General features: G+C 36.1%; 1 long non-coding RNA gene across 1 annotated transcript; it reads left to right on the top strand.

The window, feature by feature from the left end:
• The first annotated feature begins 1,340 nt into the window (after positions 1–1,340).
• On the top strand, positions 1,341–21,195 carry LOC108532453 (uncharacterized). Its single transcript, XR_001886452.1, has 4 exons — positions 1,341–1,586; positions 19,129–19,247; positions 19,900–20,143; positions 21,096–21,195. It is a non-coding gene; the product is annotated as an uncharacterized LOC108532453 (long non-coding RNA).
• The last annotated feature ends 263 nt before the right edge of the window (positions 21,196–21,458 follow it).

Here is a 21,458-nt window from a genome sequence, read left to right as displayed (position 1 = left end):
TTTTTTTTTTTTTTTTTTTTTTTTTTTTTTTTTTTTTTGCATTTATTCCCTCAAACATGTTTTCCAAATTTTCAGATTTCTCTTCTTCCTCAGGAATACCAATTATTCTTAGGTTTGGACAGTTAACATATGTCCAAACTTCTTGGAGGCTTTGTTCAATTTAAAAAAAGTTTTTTTTCTTTGTCTTTAATGGATTGGGTTAATTCAAAAGCCTTGTCTTTGAGCGCTGAAGTTCTTTCTTTTGCTTGTTCAATTCTACTGCTGAGATTTTCAGTGCAATTTGCATTTCTCTACGTGTGGGTCCCTGATTTCCAGAAGTTGTGATTGTTGTTTATTTATACTATCTATTTCACTGAAGAATTTTTCTGTCATATCCTGTATCATGTTTTTTGTTTCTTAATGTTGGACTTCACCTATCTCTGGTGCCTCCTTGATTAGCTTACTAATCAACTGTATGAATTCTTTTTCTGGCATTTAAGATATTTCGTCTTTGTTGGACCCATTGCAGGCGAACTGATATGATCTTTTGGGGGTGTTAAAAAACTTAGTTTTGTCATATTATCAGAATTGTTCTCCTGGTTCATTCTCATTTGAGTAGACGATGTCAGAGGGAAGATCTGGGATTCAAGGGTTGCTGTTCAGATTCTTTTGTCCCACAGGGTGCTCCCTTGATGTGGTGCTCTCCCCCTTTTCCTAGGATGGTGCTTTCTGAGAGCCAAACTGTAGTTATTGTTTTTGGTCTTCTGGGTCTAGCCACCCAGCAGAGCTACCCAGCTCTGGGCTGGTACTAGGGAGTGTCTGCAAATAATCCTATGATGTGATCCATCTTCAGTTTTTGCAGCCATGGATACCTGCACCTGCTCTGGTGGAAGTAGCAGGGGAGTGAAGTGGACTCTGTGAGGGTCTTTGGTTGTATTTTTGTTTAGTGCACTGGTTTTGTGCACTCCAGCCAGGAGGTGGCACTTTCAAGAATGCATCAGCTGCAGTCCCATAGGGAGGAAGCAAACTTGCCCTAGAGATACCTTGTTAAGTATTCAGGTTTCTCAGGTGTTGGGCAGGGCCATAGAGCTCCCAAGAGATTATGACTTTTGTCTTTGGTTACCAGGGTGGGTAGGGAAAGACCACTAGTTGGGGGCAGGGACAGGCTTGCCTGAGTTTAGCCTCTTCTTGAGCAGGGCTTGCTGTGGCTGTTTGGGGAATGGGGATGTGGTTCCCAGTCCAGTGGAGTTATATTCCCAGGGGGATTATGGCTGCCTCTGTTGAGTCATACAGGTAACCAGGGAAGTGGGGGAAAACTGGCAGTCACAGGCCTCATCCCACCCCCACACAGCCTGCAGTCCTAAAGGCCAGACTCATTCCCACCGTGTCCCCCCAACAGCACCAACTCTATTTCCAGGCGGCTGGTGGCCAAGGCTAAAAACCTGATCCAGACCACCAGCTTCCCCACTGAGAAAGCAAGCAGACTCACAGTTTTTTGGCATCTCAGGGAGCCTGCAGCAGTGATCTACTTCCTTGAAAGGGTCAGTGGATTTTCTCAGCTTTCCTGGTATGTTCCTGTGGTAATTCTTGGAGCAGAAGTTGACGATGTGAGTTTCCACATGCTGCTCTGTCCGTTCGAATAGGAGCTACAAACCAGTCCTGCATCTTATCCAAGTTTCTTAAATTGTGTTAAACATACAACTTTGGTTCTTAGTTGTCTGTTGGAGTCTAGAGCTTTTATCAACTTTTCAAATGGGTGAGATTCAGTGGCGTCTTGATAACCAGTGGCTCTCTAGAAAACAACAAAACACCTGATTGGCTGCTTTTGTTGATGTCAGTGGTATAAATAGTCCTGTGCTGACTGATTTCAAGCTACCAAATGTTTATAAAGGCTTCACGAAATTTCTGAATATTTAATAATTGGCTCTTGTGAGGTAGTCAGTTCTGGCTACAACCCAGTATCAGGTAAGAATAGGGAAAAAAGGCACTATGGAATTGCCTGTGATTATCAGCATATAATTTAGATCGTATATATCAATTGCTCTTTAAAATCTTGCTATTAATGTATTCAAATATTTTAAGCTCAATTTATCCCAAACTAAATTTTATTTATTTATTTATTTATTTATTTATTTATGTATTTAGAGACGAAATCTCGCCCTGTCACCCAGGCTGTAGTACAGTGGCACCATCTCAGCTCACTGCAAGGTCCCCTCCCGGGTTCTCGCCATTCTCCTGCCTCAGCCTCTAAACTAAATTTATAATGTTTCTCCTCATCTTACTGACAGTTCTAATTTATACAACCTTACATAATACCATAAATAGCTTTTCACTGCATAATGATAAACGCCCAGTTTACTGTAGTGGGTTGAATAGTGTCTCCACTCTCAAAATTCATATCCATTTAGAAACTCAAAATAGGACTTTATTTGAAAATAGGGCCTTCGCAGATGTGTTTTGTTAAGGATTTTGAGATGAAATCACCTTGGATTTAGGGTGAGCCCCAAATTCCTTGACTGGTGACTGTATTAGAGAGGAAGAGGACACAGAGACACACGATGGGGAAAGGCTTGTGAAAATGGAAGCAGAAACCGGAGTTATGCTGCTATAAGCCAAGGAAGACCTGGAGCCACCAGAAGCTAGATAAAACCAGGGTAGGTTCTTCCCTAGAGTCTTTGGAGGAACTGTGGTCCTGAGGCACCTTGATTTTGTATTTGTGAACCCCAGAACTGTGAGAGAATACACTTCTATTGTTTTAGGTTACCCAGTTTGTGAGTTTGTGATAATTTGCCATGGCAACCCCAGAAAACACAAACTCTTACCATGGCATGCAAATGTCTTCATGGCCTAACCACTGTTTATTACCACAGGCTCATTTTAGGATCCACATCCTATTTTCCACAACCTCTAAACTACTTATGGATCCCTGAATATATTATGCATGTTTTACTTCTAGTTGTTTGTTCCCTTTGCCTATTCTCTCTGGAAGATGTCACCCGCTCTTCTTTGTGTGGCCATTTCCTCCTTCAGTAGTACTTTAATGTTACCTTCTCTGGAAAGTCCTTCCAGACCCTTTAAAAATATATGGGATTACAATGGACTTTTAGAGTATCTTGTGTCTGTCTCATCACAACACAATATTATAACTGCCTGTTTACTCTTATTGTCCTCTAGACTGATTGACTCTGTAGAACAAAGACTGTGCCTTTAACATCATTCTAATTTCTGTGACTATCACAATGAAAGTCATCTAGAGATGACTCTATAAATATTTGTTAAATGACTTAATTGATGACACAGAAAGATGATGCACACACACACACGCACACGCGCGCACACACACACACACACACATACCCAGGGAAGAAACCTATGTTGAAAGGAGCAGTTCATCGACACCTTCAAGTGAAGGCAAGCTTTAAATGTATAAACACATCATAACATGTCCAGATGAATGTGATCATTACATATGAGAGCAAAAAAAAAAAAAAAAAAAAAAAAAACTATTTTATGTGAGGAGCAATAGAGGAAATGGGTGGGAAAGTTGAAGATGCAAATTTCAGGTAATTTCAACAGGTATCAAATAGCATATGCAGGAACCATATTCACTCAGTGGTTTTCAGTGTCACCATGGTATCAAGGGATAGCCACTGGAATTATTAAAAAGCTATTGTAAGAATATATTTTGTCATTATAAAAATCATTCCAAAATCTAATGAACTTACTTGTGAAGTAATGTACATTCTCCCGCAGGGGAAGAAAGGTTGGGATAAATAACTTTAAGGATATTTATATAAGTGTTGTTCAGTAAGAAATTGGATTAGAAGAAAAACCAGTAAGTTTACTCTAATTTTCATCAAGGGACACAAGCAAATACATTATTGATTCCTATACTCAGCAATATCAAAGAACACTTTTTCCAGAAGCATTACTGCTCTATACACTTTGAAATTCTTTTACCACTGGTGATAACACAGTAATAAGAGTTAGGACAATTTAGTTGAATGCTTCACTATATTGTACTACCATGAAGTATAGGTATGCTAAAGTGAGACAATCCCAAAAGTATGAAATCAACTGAATTGTAGTCATCTTTCATTATTGAATTGTTTTGTTAATTATTGGATTACCTCATATTCTTACTTAAATACTGAATTTGTGTATTGATTTACTTGTTTATCCTGTTATAATAGATAATAATATTCAGAAATAATAAAATCTGGCATTAGTCTCTTTTTTTTCCTAACAGGCATGTTTCTCTGCTTTCAGCTGTCTTAAAATTATTATCTTTTCATCCTCAAAAATCACTGACTGCCCCAGGAGTCTGTTAATGGTATAAAGAATAAAATATCTTCTTATAATTTATGTCTTTGGATATAAATATGAATTGATAATAACCTTTCAATGCGTGAGAGAAGCCTCTTGGAACACTTGTTTTCAAATGATCAGTAAAAATGGTATTTAGAATTAAAATCTGAGTCCACAAAACAGCATTTTCTGCTAAGTACACACACACATGTGCATGCACACACACATATACACACAATTTCTCAGCAGGCTATAGCCAAAGGGGCAACAGAATTCAACTGCAGTGAGGCTAATAGGGGCATTAGATACTGAAATAGAATTAAATTGAGAGTCAGGAATTAAACTTGACAGAAAGATTAATAATTCAGCTGGAAACATAGAAAGCAACACAAATGGTTTTAGCCTTTGCTTGGTGATTGTGTCATCTGAAAAGTAAATAAATAAAATAATATGAAATGAAATCAATCACACTGCGGACCTTGATGTTTTTGGAAGTAGAACACTGACTGCCTGATAGAGTCCCTGAAGTTAATCCTGTGCCCCGTGGAAGGCTGCTTTTACCAGTTTTGCCTTATGCTGATCTATTGTTTGGTCATAGCTGGCAAGCATTAGAGGGAGAAAGAAACTTACTGGCATCATATAATAATGTATATATTACATGTTACATATATACACAATATATTAAACATATTTATTTATACACACACATTTAAATAGATGCATTATAATTACATATTTGTAAAGTATAGAATGATATAGCCATACCTATAGACAAGTGTAATGATTAAGTTAGGGTTATTAGCATATCTATCACCTCAAACATTTACTATTTTTTGTGCTAGGAACATTCAAAATTATCTCTTCTAGCTGTTTGAAAATAGGCAATAAATTATTGTTAACTGTAGTCATCCTATAGTGCTGTAGAAAACTAGAACTTATTCCTCCTAGCTAGCTGTAATTTTGTATTTATTAGCTATCCTCTCCTTGCCTTCTCTCCCTTCTCTTCTTCACAGCCTCTGGTAATCAGTATTCTATTCTCTACTTCTCCAAGCAAAACTCTTAGCTCTCATGTATGAGTGAGAAAATGTAGCATTTGTCTTTCTGTGCCTGCCTTATTTTACTTAAGTATGTTCTCCAGGCTCATTCATGTTGCCATGAGTGACTGGATGTTATTATTTGTTATGACTGAATAGTATTGCATTATATATAATCCAATATATAATATATAAATATATTGTACATATAATATACATTAATATATGATACATACTAATATACATTTATATATTATATATAACATATAATTATATTATATGTAATATATATATATAATAGGACGAATAATATTCCATTTTCTTTGTATATTGCTATATATTATAATATTCTTTATATTTATATATACATATATAAATTATATATTTATAATATATTATAATATATTTATATTATAATATATAGTTTATCTATACTATATAATAAATATATATTTATATACAAATAATATATGTATTCTTTATATATATTCATAATACTTACATAAATTTATATATATCCCATTTTCTTTATCCATGTGTCCATTCATTGACACTATATCTTGGCTATCATGAATAGTGCTGCAATACACATGGGTTGCATATTTCTTGTTGATATACTGATTTTACTTCCTTTGAATAAATATCCAATAGTGAGATTGCTGAATCATAGGGTAGTTCTATTTTTAGGTTTTTGAGGAATTATCATACTGTTTCCATTAAGATTGTACTGATTTACATTCTCACCAGCAATGTATAAAAGCTTCTTTTTCTCAGCGCACTTGCTAATGTTTGTTGTTTTTTATATTTTTAAAAATAGCCATTCTAACTGAGGTGAGGTGACATCATATTATGGTTTTGCTTTGCATTTGCATTTCCCCAATGATTAATGATATTTAACGTTTTTTCATATACCTGTAAGCCATTTGTATTTCTTGTTTTTGAGAAATATATATTCAGCTAATTTGCTCATTTTTAATCAGATTTTTGATGTTGACTTGTTTGAATTCTTTGTATATTCTAGATATTAATCCCTTGACAGATGAATACTTTGCAAACAATTTCTCCCATTCTGTACATTGTCTCTTCACTCTGTTGACTATTTCTTTTGCTTTACAAAATAGGTTAAAATCAAAAAGAAACACTGCCCATATTACTTGTATGATTCTGTTACTCCTAGTCAAAATAGTAGTCAGGGAGGAGAGGCACAGCAAGATGGCGGAATAGAAAGTTCAATCAATTGTGCACCCCCCATGCAAGGACACCAAGTTATTAACCATCTACATAGAAAAAATACCTGCATAAGAACCAAAAATCAGGTGAGCGCTTGTAGTACCTGGTTTTAAATTCATATTGCTAAGAAAGGCACTGAAGAGATAGAAAAAACAGTCCTGAATAGCCGATGACACTCCTGCCCCAGCCTTGGCAGTGGTGGACTGGTGCAGAGAGCTTCTTGTGGCACTGGGGGAGGGAGAACACCACAATTGTGAGGCATTAAACTCAGTGCTGTTCTGTTAGAACAAAAAGGAAAACCAGACACAACTCAGCTGAGTCTGCCCACAGAGGGAGCATTTAAACCAACCCTAGCTAGAGGGGAGTCTCGAATCCCAGCGGTCCAAACTTGAGTGCCCACAAACCTCACCAGCAAGAACCAATGTGCTCTCAGTCTCTAAGTAAACTTGACAGGCAGTCTAGGCCATAAGAACTGGAAAACTTAGGCAAGACCTATGGCTGAACTAGGCCCAGAGTCAATGAATTGGGGGCACACAACATACTGATACACCAGCTGGGGCAGCGAGGAGTGCTGGCATCACCCATGTCCTAACCTCAGGCTGCACAGCTCATGGCTCCAAAAGAGACCCCTTCCTTCTACTTTAAGAGAGGAGAGGGAAGAGTGAGGAGGATTTTTCTTGCATCTTGGATACCAGCTCAGCCACAGCAGGATATGGCACTGGTCAGAGTCATGAGGCCCTAGCTCCCAGATGACGTTTCTAGACACATCTTGGGCCAGAACGAAACCCGCCAGCTTGAAGAAAAGGAAACAGCCCTGTCAGCATCTATCGCTTGCTAACTGATGAGCCCTTGGGACCTGAAAAACAAACAGCGATACCCAGGTGCTTCATCAAAGGCCTTGGTGAGCCTCTGAGACTTGCTGGCTTCAAGTGAGACTCAGCACATTATCAGCTGTGGTGGTTACAGGGCAAAACTCTTCCTGCTTGAGAAAAGAAGAGGGAAGAGTAAAGGAGACTTTATCTTGCACCTTAGGTGCCAACATCGTCGCAGGAGGGTTGAGCACCACCTGGATTCTTGAAGTCACTGATTCTAGAACTTCACTCTTGGACAGCATTTCTAGACCTGCCCTGGAGCATAGGAGAGCCCACTGAGCTGAAGGGTAAGCTCCAGGCCAGGCAACATTCACCAAAAGCTGACTTAAAAGAACTTAAGCCTTAAGGAAACATCAGTGGTAGTCTAGCAGGATTCCTCATGACCAGGAGTGATCATGGCTACCAGGTGAGGTACCGCTGCCTTTGGAAAGGAGAGAAAAGAGTCGGAGGACTATGTCTTATGCTTTGAGTTCCAGGTCAGCCACAATACAATAGAACAGCAAGTAGATTTCTAAGGTTTTGACTCTAATCCCCGACTCCCAGATGGCACTTCTGGATCCACTCAGGGCCTAAGGGGAACTTGCCACCCTGAAGGGAAGGACATAGGTCTGGCTGGCTTTGCTACCTGCTAATTGTAGAGCCATGGGGCCTTGAGTGAACATAGGCAGTAGCCAGGAAGTGGTTACAGCAGGCCTTGGGCAAGGCAGCGTTGTCCTGGCTTCAGGACTGACCCAGTGCTGTCATAGTGGTGGTGGTCACAGAGGTGCTTTTATCACTCTATCACCAGATTTAGGTGGCTCAGAACAATGAGAGAGACTCTGCATGTTTGGGAGAATGTAAGGAAAGAAAACAAGAGTCTCCAACTGGTAATACAGAGAATTATCTGGGATCTTGTCCAAGATCATCAAGGCGGTACCTCTATGTGTCTGCAAGAACCACAGTGTTATTGGGCTTGGGGTATTACCTAGAGAAGAAACAACTAAGATCATAGGTCCCAGGTCCTTTCAAGTATCTGGAAATCCTTCCCAAGAGGGACGTCTACAAATAGGCCAAGACAGTGAAGACTACCATAAATATGTAAGTTTTCAATGTCCAGAAACCAAAGAACATCTACTAGCATAACCAACATCTAGGAAAACATGGCCTTACCATATGAACTGAATAAGGCATCAGGAAACAATCCTTGAGAAACAGAGATATGTGACCATTCAGACAGAGAATTCAAAATAGCTGTGTGTAGCAAACCCAGAGAAATTTAGGATAACAAAAATAGAGAAGGAATTCATAATTCTATCAGAAAATTTAACAAAAGATTAAAATAATTTAAAAGAATCAAGCAGAAATTCTGGAGCTGAAAAAATAATGCAATTGGCATAATGAAGAATGCATCAGAGATCTTTAACAGCAGACTGGATCAAGCAAAAGAAAGAATTAATGAGTTTGAGTACAGGCTATTTGGAAATACACAGTGAGAGGAGATAAAAAGAAGAGTAAAATCCAATTAAACATGCTTACAGGATCTAGCCAATAGCCTCAAAATGGCAAATCTAAGGGTTATTGGCCTTAAAAAGGAAGTAGAGAAATAAATAGGGGTAGAAAGTTTATTCAAAGTGATGATAACAGAGACCTTCCCAAATCTAGAGAAAGATATCAATATCCAAGTACAAGAAATTTATAGAACTCCAAGCATATTTAACATAAAGAAGACTACCTCAAGGCATTTAATCAAACTCCCAAAGGTCAAAGATAGAGAATCATTTCTTTATCTCTGGATAAACAAGAGCAAGATAAGCAGCAAGATAAAAGAAATGAATAGCATAGAATAGAGCTCCACTATGTTTGGCAGCAGAGTTTTCAGTGGAAACTTTACAGACCTGGAGAGACTGACACGACATATTTAAAGTGATGAAGGAAAAAGATATTTTACCCTAGAATAGCATATCCAGTAAAAATATCTTTCAAACATGAAGGAGAAATAAAGAATTTTCTAGACAAACAAAACCTGAGGTATTTCATCAATACCAGACCTGTCCTTTAAGAAATAGTAAAGGGAGTACTTCAATCAGAAATAAGTGGTCATTAATGCACAATAAATAATCACCTGAAGGTACAAAACTTACTGGCAAGAGTAAGTACGAAAAAAACACAAAATATTATAACACTGTAACTGTAGTGGGTAAACTATTCTTACCCTAATTAAAAAGACTAAATGATGAGCCAATCAAAATTAATAACTACAACAACCTTTCAATACATTGTCAGTACAATAAGATATAAATAGAAACAACAAAAAGTAAAAAAGCTGGCAGGGGTAAGTTAGGGCGAGTTTTTACTAGTGTTTGTTTATTTATTTATTTATTTATTTATTTTTTGCTTATTTGTTTATGCAAATAGTGTTAACTTGTTATTAAGTTAAAATAATGGGTTGTGACAGCATTTGCAAACCTCATGGTAACCTCAATGCAAAAAATATACAATAGATACACAAAACATAAAAAGCAAGAAACTAAATCATATCACCAGAGAAAATCATCTTCACTAGAGGAAGGCAGGAATTAAAGGAAGAATGAAGAGTATACCACAAAATAACCAAAAAACAAATAACAAAATGATGGGACTATGTACTTACTTATCAATAATAATATTGAATATTAGTGGACAACATTCTGCAATCCAAAGACATAGACTTGCTGAATGGACGGAAAAACAAGACCCATTGATCTCTTGCCTACAAGTAACACACTTCACCTATAAAGACACACATAGACCAAAAATAAAGAAATGGGAAAAGATATTCCATGCCAATGGAAATGAAAAAGTATCAGGAATCACTCTACTTACATAAAACAAAAGATATTTCAAGGCAATAACTGTAGAAAGACACAAGGAAGGTCACTATATCATGATAAAGGGGTCAATTCAGCAAGAGGATATAGCAATTTTAAATGTATATGCACCCAACACTGGAGCACACAGATATAAAAAGGAAATATTATTAGAGCTACAGAAAGAGATAGGTCCCAATACAAAATAGCTGAAAGTTTCAACATCCCACTTGCAGCTTTGGACAGGACCTTCCAGACAGAAAATCAATAAAGAAACATCAGACTTAATCTGTACTATAGACCAAATGGATCTAATATATACTTAGAGAACATTTCATTCAAGAGATGTAGAATATACATTTTTTTTCTTCAGTACATGGATCATTTTCAAGAATAGAATATATTGTAAGTCACAAAACACATCTTAAAACATTTTAAAAAACTGAAATATCAGACAAGACTGGGCGTTTTCAGGATGGTATGGTCATAGACAAAAAGACTGAAATTATGTCAACCATCTTCTCTAATCACATTGGAATAAAACTAGAAATTAATAATCAGAGAAATTTTGGAAACTGTACATATACATGGAAATTAAACAATATGCTTCTGAATGATCAGTAGGCCAGTGAAATAATTAAGAAGGAAAGTGAAAAATTTCTTGAAACAAATGATAATGGAAACACTACATACCAAAACCTATGAGACACAGCAAAAGCAGTACTACGAGGGAAGTTTACATCTGTAAGTGTCTACATCAAAAAGATGAAAATCTTCAAATAAGCAATGTAATGATGCATCTTACAATACTAGAAAAGCAAGAGCCAACCAAACCCAAAAATAGTAGAAGAAAATAAATAATAATGATCAGTCCAGAAATAAATGAAATCAAAATGAAAAAAATTACAAAAAAATCAATGAAATAAAAAAAATTTTTTTTTAAGTTAAACTAAAGTGACAGATCTTTAGCTGGGCTAACTAAGAAAAAAGGATAAAAAGATCCAAATAAATAAAATTAGAAATGACAAAGGAGACATTAAAACCAATCGTAGAAATTCAAAGCATCATTAGTGCGTGCTATGAGCAACTATATACCCATAAACTGGAAAATCTAGAAGAAATTGACAAATTTTTAGACACATACAACCTATCAAGATTGAACCAGAAAGAAATCCAAAATCTGAAGGATTCAATCACAGATAACGAGACTGAAGCCATAATAATAACAAAAAAATGTCTTTTTATAGGAAAGTCCAGGACCTGACAACTTCACTACTAATTTCTACCAAACATTTAAAGAACTAATACCAATTCTACTCAAACTGTTCTGAAAAATAGAGGCAGAGGGAATACTTTCAAACTCATTTTACAAAGCCAGTATTACATTGGTACCAAAACCAGAAAAAGACCCATTAAAAAAAGAAACTAAAGGCCAATATATCTGATGAATATTGATGTGAAAATCCTTAACAAAATACTAGCAAACTGAATTCAACAATACATTAGAAAGATCATTCATCATGAGCAAGTGACATTTATCTATAGGATACAAGGATGATTCAACATATGCAAATAAATCAATAGGAACATCATATCAATATAATGAAGGATAAAAACAATATGATCATTTCAATTGACATTGAAAAAGCATATGATAAAATTCAACATCTCTTCACTATAAAAACTCTCAAAAAACTGGATACAGAAGGAACACACCTTCACAAAATAAAAGCCATATGTGACAGACCCGCAGCTAGTATCATACTGAATGGGAAAAATCTGAAAGCCTTTCCTCTAGGATCTGGAACACAACATGGATACCAACTGTCACCAGTATTATTCAACGTACTGCTGGTAATTTTAATGAGTGGCCAGAAAAGAGAAATACAAAAAGGGCATCCAAAATGGAATGGAAGAAGTCAAATTATTATTGTTTACTGTTGTTATAATTTATATTTGGAAAAACCTGAAGACTCTACAGAAAAGCTATTAGAGTTGATAAATTAAGTACAGTTGCATGATAAAAAATCATCAGTAGATATGGAAATCAACAGTATTTCTATATGCCAACAGTGAATTTTGTGAAAAAGAAATTAAAATGAGTAATCCCATTTACAGTAGCTACACATGAAATTAAATACCTAGGAACTAACCAAAGAAGCAAAATATCTCTGTAATAAAAACTATAAAACATTGATGAAATAATTTGAAGAGGGCACAAATATTGGTAGAATACTCCATGCTTATGCATTGGAAAAATCAATATTGTTAAAATGTTCTTATTACCCAAAGCAATCTACAGATCCAATGCAATCCCTATCAAAATATCAATAACATTCTTCATGAGGAAAAAAATTCTAAACTTTATATGAAATAACAAAAGACCAAGAATAGCCAGAGCTATCCTAAGCCAAAAGAAAAAAAAAAACAAAAAGCAAAGAAACAAAAAAAAAACTGGAGATATTACATTACCTGACTTCAAATTATACCACAGAACAATACCAACCCAAACAGCATGGTACCGGTATAAAAACAGACACAAAGACCAATGGAACATAATACAGAACCCAGAGACAAATTCACACACCTACAGTGAATTTACTTTTGACAAAGGTGCCAGCAACATACACTGGAGGAAAGATTGTTTCTTCAATAAATGGTACTGGAAAACTAGATGTGTGTAACTAGACCCCTATCTCTCACCATATACAACTATCAAATCAAAATTAATTAATTACTTAAATCTAATACCCAAAACTATGAAACTACTACAAGAAAGCATTAGGGAAAATCTCCAGGGCATCAATCTTGGCAAAAATTTCTTGAGCAATACCCCACAAACACAGGCAACTAAAGAAAAAATGGACAAATGGTATCACATCAAGTCGAAAAGCTTCTGCACAGCAAAAGAAACCATCAACAAAGTGGAGAGACTACCCACAGAATGGGAGAAAACATTTGCAGATGACCCATCTCACAAAGGATTAATAACCAGAATATATAAGTAGCTCAAACAACTCTATAGGAAAACATTGAATAATTTAATTAAAAAATGGACAAAAGATTTGAGTAGATATTTCTCAAAAGAAGATGTACAAATGACAATCAGGCATATGAAAAGGTGGTTAACATAATAGATCATCAGATAAATGTGAATCAAAATTAAAAGGAAAATATCATTTCATCCCAGTTAAAATGGCTTACATCCAAAAGACAGACAACAACAAATGCTGGCGAGGATGTGGAGAAAAGTAGACACTTGTACACTTTTGGTGGGAATGTAAATTAGTATAACCACTATGGAGAATATTTGGAGGCTCCTCCAAAAACTAATAGTTGAGCTACTATATAATCCAGCAATCCTACTCTTGGGCATATACCCAAAAGAAAGGAAATCGGTATATTGAAGAGATATCTACACTCCCATGTTTGTTGCAGCACTGTTCACAATAGCCAAGATTTGGAGGCAACCTAAGTGTCCATCAACAGATGAATAAAGAAAATGTGGTACATATACACAATGGAGTACAATTTAGCCATAAAAGGTAATAAGATCCAGTCATTTGCAACAACATGGATGGAAGTGGTGATCATTATATTAAGTGAAATAAGGCTGGCGCAGAAAGACAAAACATCACATGTTCTCACTTATTTATGGGATCCGAAAATCAAAACAATCAAACATGTGGACACAGAGAGTTGAAGGACAGCTACCAGAATCCGCAAAGAATGGGTTGTTGAAGGGGAAGGTGTGAATGGTTAGTGGGTTAAAAGAAATAGAAAGTATGAGTAAGACCTAGTATTTGATAGCACAACAGGATGACTACAGCCAATACTTACTGTACATTTTAAAATATTAGTTTGGTGCAAATGTTATTGCTGTTTTGCCATTTTAAAGTAATTGCAAAAAACACAATTACTTTTGCACCAACCTAATAAGTTGAAGAGGGTAATTGGATTGTTTGCAGTTCAATGGATAAATGCCTGAGGGGATGGATACCCCATTCTTCATGATGTGCTATTTCACATTGCATGCTTGTATCAAAACATATCAGGTACCCGAAAATATATACACCTACTATGTACCCACAAAATTGAAAAGTAAATTTAAAAAAATAAAAAAAATTTAAAAATGTGGCGATTAGGTTTCTCTGCCTAGGGTTACACCAGATTTCATTTTCTTCCTGTGATATCAATAGGAAAATTCGTTGCAAACCAGTATAGACTGACTGAGCTGACAGAATGTAATATACAAGTTTAAAATATATAAACAAATCCATAAAAACTACTATATAAAATGTGTAGCCACAAGCTGAATAATGTGCATTAAATTTATAAGAATATAAGAAAAGAAATGAGTAGCCTATGCAGGCAAGCCAGAATACTTCAGAATTCTCTCCTCAACCCCCACCAATCACACCCCAGCATTTCATAGTTACTGTTTCCAGAGTACATTATGCATTTACCCACCTTGGAAGCTGTATTATTTTTCTAGGGCTCCCCTAACAAAGTACAGTTGACTGGATGGCTTAAGAAACAAATGTATTTTCTCACATTTCTGAAGGCTGGAAGTCCAAGACTATTGTATTGACAGCTTGATTTCTTCTGAGGCCGCTCCTTGACATATAGGTGGCCATCTTCTTCCTATGTCTTCTCATGGTCTTTCCTTTATAATTGTATGTGTCCAAATTTCTTCCTCTTGTAAAACACCAGTCAGATTGGATTGGAGACCACCCTAATGATTTTATCATAACTTAAGTACCGCTTTAAGGACCTATTTCCAATTGCAGACATGTTCTTAAGTGCCAAGGTTTAGCACTTCCATATACAAATTGAAGGGACACAATTCAGTTCATAACAGAGGCTTTGGGATTTGTTCAGGTAGAAAACTATCTTTTAACGTCTTCATAGGAGTCCAGTTTCCCTGTCCCTCACACACCTCATTCTTGAACAGCTAAGTGTGTTGGAGTGATGTGAGGGTGTTTTGCACATGAGCTAATGATGGGAAGATGAATTATTCTTCCTGGCATGAACATCATTAACTCTTACTGGACAGTTAATGAGTTCAGTGCTAGATGCTGATGACTTTACACCTTTGTAAGTAATAGAAGAGAAAAAACATCAGTATATTCCATGGATTCATGGGTACTCTATGGGCATACAATTACAATTCTCTTTCAAAGCTGAGTTGTTTATTTTATTTTATTTTTGTCAATAGACATTCACATACCTCATATGGACCCCTCTACTGTATAATATTAGCCAAAGAGTTTTAACTCCAAAAGCAACAGATGGGTCAATGCTAGAAATTCTGAAGTACAAAATGGGGAGGTGTCAAAGACATCATAACGTATACACAGCCATGGCAAAGATGTATCTCAGTATTTTCCTCTTTTCATGATACACTGGAAAGTATGAGTTTCTGAGATCCACATATACTTGAGTCAGTTTATTCTCTTGAGACCAAGTTAATGCATTACTTTACTTTCTCAGATAGTCTCTCAATTTTGGGAGGATACTAAAGTCCCTAAGTTATTACTAATCCCTTTATATTTTCTAGGTTAATACAGGACTGTCAAAAGCTGTGGTTGTTTTATAGAGAGGGTGGCTATAGAATTTAAAAATTATTAAGTTTTATCTAGTTATTTTCCAGTGGCAAAATACAATGTAACAGCCTAAGCAAAATTATTAGGGACACATAGAAGTAGTGAAGGTAAGCAGAATTTTTGAGTACCTATTATGACCAGGAACATAACTAGGTATTTGCATATAGGATCTTAATCTTCACAATAACTTTACAGGTAAATGTTACCATAAGCATTTACAGATGGAGAAAGAGCTGACAGAAGTAACTAAACAATATGCTCCAAGTCACTAGATGGTAAGGACCAGAAATGGAACAACTCTACTCTTCTCAAAATCCATGCTCCTTTCATTACACAGTAAGACTGCTTTTGCTAGTAAAACCATCATCCGGTTCAGTATACTGTGGTTCCTCGAACAACTGGTTCCATGGGACTGGTGTAACTGCATATTAATTTCTTCTGGTCTTCTTCCTTTTTCCAGGTATTGTTTTATGGTTAGGGGATTCTGGTAACCACCATGGGGGTAATTCCAACATGTCTTATTTTTTATTTCATATTAAACATTTTATCAAGAAAATAACACATTTAAACTCAAATGTAACTCAGCATAACCATCAGACAATGACTTTTTCTTATGCTCAAGTTCTTTTTTCTTTCCTTTTTTTTTTTTTTTTTTTTTAATGGAGTTTCCTCCTTGTCACCCAGGCTGGAGTGCAATGACGTGATCTCGGCTCACTGCAACCATTGCCTCCTGGGTTCAAGCAGTTCTCCTGCCTCAGCCTCCCATGTAGCTGGGGTTATAAGCATGCACCCCCATTCCTGACTAGTTTTTTGTATTTTTAGTAGAAACAAGGTTTCACCATGTTATCCAGGTTAGTCTCGAACTTCTGACCTCAAGTGATCCGCCCGCCAGCTCAAGTTCCACCATTCATTATTCAGGTATGTGGCACACACCCACATGCACACTCACATACACACACACACAGACACATGCACACTATCTCTTCACATGAGATAAACTTTCAAATCAGTTTAATTCTAGCTCTTAAAATAGTCAGTAATAATTAGTTTCATACAGGTCTGTGAGGGTTTAACAATTGTCCTAAATCTCTCTGGCTCTACCTGACAGAGCAGTCCCTAAATGCCAGGCTACAGTTTTCTATGTCAGGAAATGACTTAAAACCAAAGCCAAGAGTATAACTAGCTGCTCTGGATTAAAAGTCATTCATTTGTTTTAGTATTGGATACATTGACCCATATTCTTAGATTCTGAAATATTTTCTCCAGTTTCCAAGTTGGCTTTCCATTCCTTCATAATTTCCCAGTTTATAGGTGTCTAGCTTGAACCTCAGGGCCAGATCTGTATATTTGGAGTTACTACTGACTGTTTCTCTTCTCTTAATTCATTAACTTATTTATTTGTAAATATATATTAATCAATTGAAATATATTTGGATGTTTTATGGTTGCTGGGGTACAGTACTCTAAAAGACAAAGTTGCTGTTTTACGTAGCTTATACTTAATTAGGATGTGCAGATAAAAATAATGGTATGGATGTATAAATCTAGATAGAGATTCAAACTTTAAAGATAAATTAAAGAGTATATGGGGCCTAATAATTTGTTAGGGTGGCAGGGAATGTACTTCTAGGGAGCTGATATTTGAACAAAGACCTGAATGGAGTGAGGAAGAAACTTCTAGATTATTTGGAAGGAGAGTTTCTAGTCAAAAAGGCAACAAGTGTACATGCCCTAAGGCAGTAGCTCATTGGGGTCCTTGAAGAACAGCAAAGAAAATCATGTGATTGGAACATTAAAACAACGGAAAACATGGTAGGAATGTGAATACACGAAGTTGTAGAAGTATCCAGAGGCTAGAACATGTAGCCTTTGTGAGCTGTGGAAAAACATTTAGATTTTGCTTTCTGTGCTGTGAGAAGCCACTAGAGGTGTTTCATTTACCTGGAATCATCTAATCTGATTGTGCCTTAAAAGATGACCCTGGCTGCTGTTACTCTGACTGCAGTAAGTAGTGTGGACTGAGAGGTCAAAGCAGCAACAGGAAACACAATGAAGAGGTCATATCTGTACGTATACCATAGCATCATGTTGTAAACCTCAAATATACACAATAAATTTTATTTTACTTTTAGTAAGAGGCTGGTATAGTAGTCTGGATGAAACATAGCGGTGACTTAAAATGTAATGGGAACCGTGCTGGTGGTAATAAGAGGTCAAATTCTGGATATTATTCACACACACATATTTAGTGTCAACGGAACTTACTAATGGAAAATCAAGAAAAATCTCCAGGTTTGGTATTTGAATTATAACATTGACAGAGATGATGGTGATAGCAAAAACAACATGTTTTGGAGGGTAATGAAGAGCTCATGTTATGTTTCAGATATGTACTGGGAATCCTAGTGGATATGACAATTAAGTAGTGATGTATGAAAGTATGAAATACAGGAGAAAATTTGTGGCTAAACTAGTCATAAATAGGGAAATAGTACCTTTACAGTTATGACCTTAGATGAGACCAAGAAGGGAAGCAGTGTAAATACAGAAAGAACAAAGTTTGAGAATTGACACTAGAACTATCCAATTTTTATGGATTAGAATGAGACAGAGTTTTCTACAAGGAAGACTGGGAAGGAGTGGCCAAGGCAGTATGTGGAAAATCAGGAAAGTGAAATAACTTAGAAGTCAAGTGAAAAAAAGTGATTCAAGGTAAAGGACATGCTAAATGATGTCAAATGTTACTGAGAATGTAAGATGATAACCTAGAACGTGGAAATGTGGAGGCATTTGGTCTTATTTGCAATAGCAATTCCAAAGGATGAACAGAAACACAGTGCTGTTTGGAGGGAGTTCAAGCAATAATAGGAGGATAATATAACGAATATAGACACTTTCTTTGAGGGAAACAGAGAAGTGAAATTGTGCATGGAGAAAAATATAATAATATATGGGGGTGTGCGCAAACGTGTTTATAAACAATCTTTCTCATTGTTTGTACACACAATAATTATACACAATGAGAAAGATACAGTAGATACTGAATTAAATTATATATTCTGAAGAAAGAGATAATTTTATTATCCACATCCTTACTAGGATCCAGTATACAAAGGAGGGATTTCTTAGGCTCAAACAGATGTTATGTCATAACTGGGGAGAAGACACAGTAGGTGGATTCAAATGTAGTAATCTGGGAAGTAGATATGGTCATGGAAACGTGTTTCAGTTTTCTTCACTTTGCTTTTTTTCCCCTGGCAAAATGAAAATCAAGGTCATAAACTGAAATGTGAACTAGCTGCCTGGGACAGGAAGAGAATGGATTGACAAGAGGAATCTAATGGGAGTCTCAGGCAACATGGAGTCCCCACTTGTCATTGAAAACATTGATTTGTAAGTTAATTAACCAGCTTTTCTCTAGTTACATGGGTCTGTTGGGTTCACTTATGGAGTAGGCAAAGAATAAACGTGTTCTGCCTTGACAGCAGAGTATGTTGGAGTGGCAAAGGACCAAGAGAGTGGAGTGTGAATGAAAATGCATTAGTATAGAGATGAATCATGGAAACAGAGTGGATATAGATGAAACTGAGGAGGTAAAGAGAATGATGGGTAGTGAAATGTTGGTAGGGTCAATGAATCTGAAGTATGGATAGGACTGGGGATTGTGATGCTACACTGCTAAGTTAGAGAGACCGGTCGTACTGTAAAAGCGGACACATGAAGTGAGTATTATGAGGTACAATAGTAATTGGGAAAAATAGTGTTCAGTAAGTAATTCTGAGAACGAGCAATTGAGAAGGGATGGAAGATTAAAGTGTAAGTAGTGGGGAGAAAAAGGATGAGAAACACAGTGAGATGAATGAACTATTTTAAGACACTAGCAATAGTGGCCAACATCAGAGTGGAGAGAGAGCAAGAAGCCAGGTGCAAAAAATCTTCCATGAAAGAGTATATACCCAGGAAAAAAGGAAGTGTCTTCAAAGGAACATAGATGAAGTATCTGATGGCAGATAATTTAATGTCCTTTATTATTTTTTTGTTTTAGGGGTGAGGCAATGAGAAATGGGAGAAAAAGTTATCCTCTACAGATCCAGCTGTAGTTTTGTTGCTGAGAAAACACAGCCAGCACCGTGAGAGGACTAGTGGGGATGTAGTATTATCTTCAGCCAACACCACCAACATTACATTGAGAGCAAAAATAAAATGAAGGCGAACTTCAGAGAGGCAGTGGGTATAAGAGGTTTTGCTGACAGCATGGTGTAAAGAATAAGACCTTGAGTCTGGTGATGGTTAGTACGTTCTAATGGATATGGAAACCTTTATGATATGGGATAGCTGAAAACAAAACAAAACAAAACAAAACAAAACAAAACGAACAAACAAAAATCAGGCTTCTAGTGGTGACTTGGTAATCAAGGAATCAGTCAGTATTAATAGTATCTAAAAGAAATACAGACAATCAGTTCTTACATTAGTTACATTTCTTGGGACTGCTGGGTGGTTTAGAGACTTTAGGAAGGTCAGAGTTCTATGGGTCTCCCTTGAAATCCTACTGAGAGCAAGACCGAGAGGTAGAGATGCAATCTAATCAGAAATACTTGTCCTTGGAACAGTTCCTTCCCCTCCCATTCTGCTACCATAACCCGATGGGAAAATGTGTCTCCTTTTCTTTAATACTTTTTGTGAATATAGTGCCTATGTCAGAAATGATTAAAGTATATGGCTTACACTTTAACCAGAACAATAGATTATAAGCTCTAGAGGTTTCTATTAGATAATCCAATCATAGATTTACTGCAATTTAACACCTGCCAAATGCTTGCCTAAGACATATGATACTCGAGAGGAAGAATAGCTGGATAGAGAGACTATGCAGTCTAAGAGTCCATGAGGGTCTCTCTTAAGTTACTATTCTTATAATTTAGATCACTAGAATGCAACAGAGCCTAACACATAATTATCTCAGCTTCTCACTGAGCTACGATTTAGTAATATGCCTTCTCCTTTATAAAGATTCAATAGTAGATGCACACATTTGAAAATTTCTGTCTTTTAGGAAGCCATAGATTATCCATTGTGTTAATTACTGTCTCTTAAGCAGAGACTTTTGCCATGAATTCATTTTTAGCCTTATTTTAAAAAAAATAATTGAACTCCGTAAGGGAATTTTTGCTAGATGTCTGGCATTTTGCCACAGGAAAAAAATTATTTAATGACTCATATTTCCCTATTTTTTTCTAGATCTTAGGAGGCCTGGGTCCTAGAATGCTTAGGATCATATGCAAAACCCCACTCAAACTCATTTCAACTGTCTGGAAATATAGTACATGCTATGGACTTACTTCAGGTATTCTCTTCTGAACCTCAACTATACTACTAAACTTTATGACAGAATTCAGACTATCTCAAGTTCTTTAAGAAGTAGGCTAAGAACAAAAACTTAGAATATATAAAATATATGTATTCCATCAATGTTACTCTATGTTAAGAAAACCCCATATTGCTTTTTATATGTTATGTAGACATAGATATTCTATGTTCCCAGATAAATCTGAAAAATAAATGTGCATTTATGACAATGCATAGATCTTAGAGTAGGAGGAA

Source organism: Rhinopithecus bieti, unplaced genomic scaffold (genome assembly GCF_001698545.2).
Source record: "Rhinopithecus bieti isolate Rb0 unplaced genomic scaffold, ASM169854v2 scaffold_8307, whole genome shotgun sequence".
NCBI lineage: Eukaryota > Metazoa > Chordata > Mammalia > Primates > Cercopithecidae > Rhinopithecus > Rhinopithecus bieti.
The sequence above is the reverse complement of the archived record's forward strand: the minus strand, read 5'-3'. Positions and strand labels throughout refer to the sequence as shown.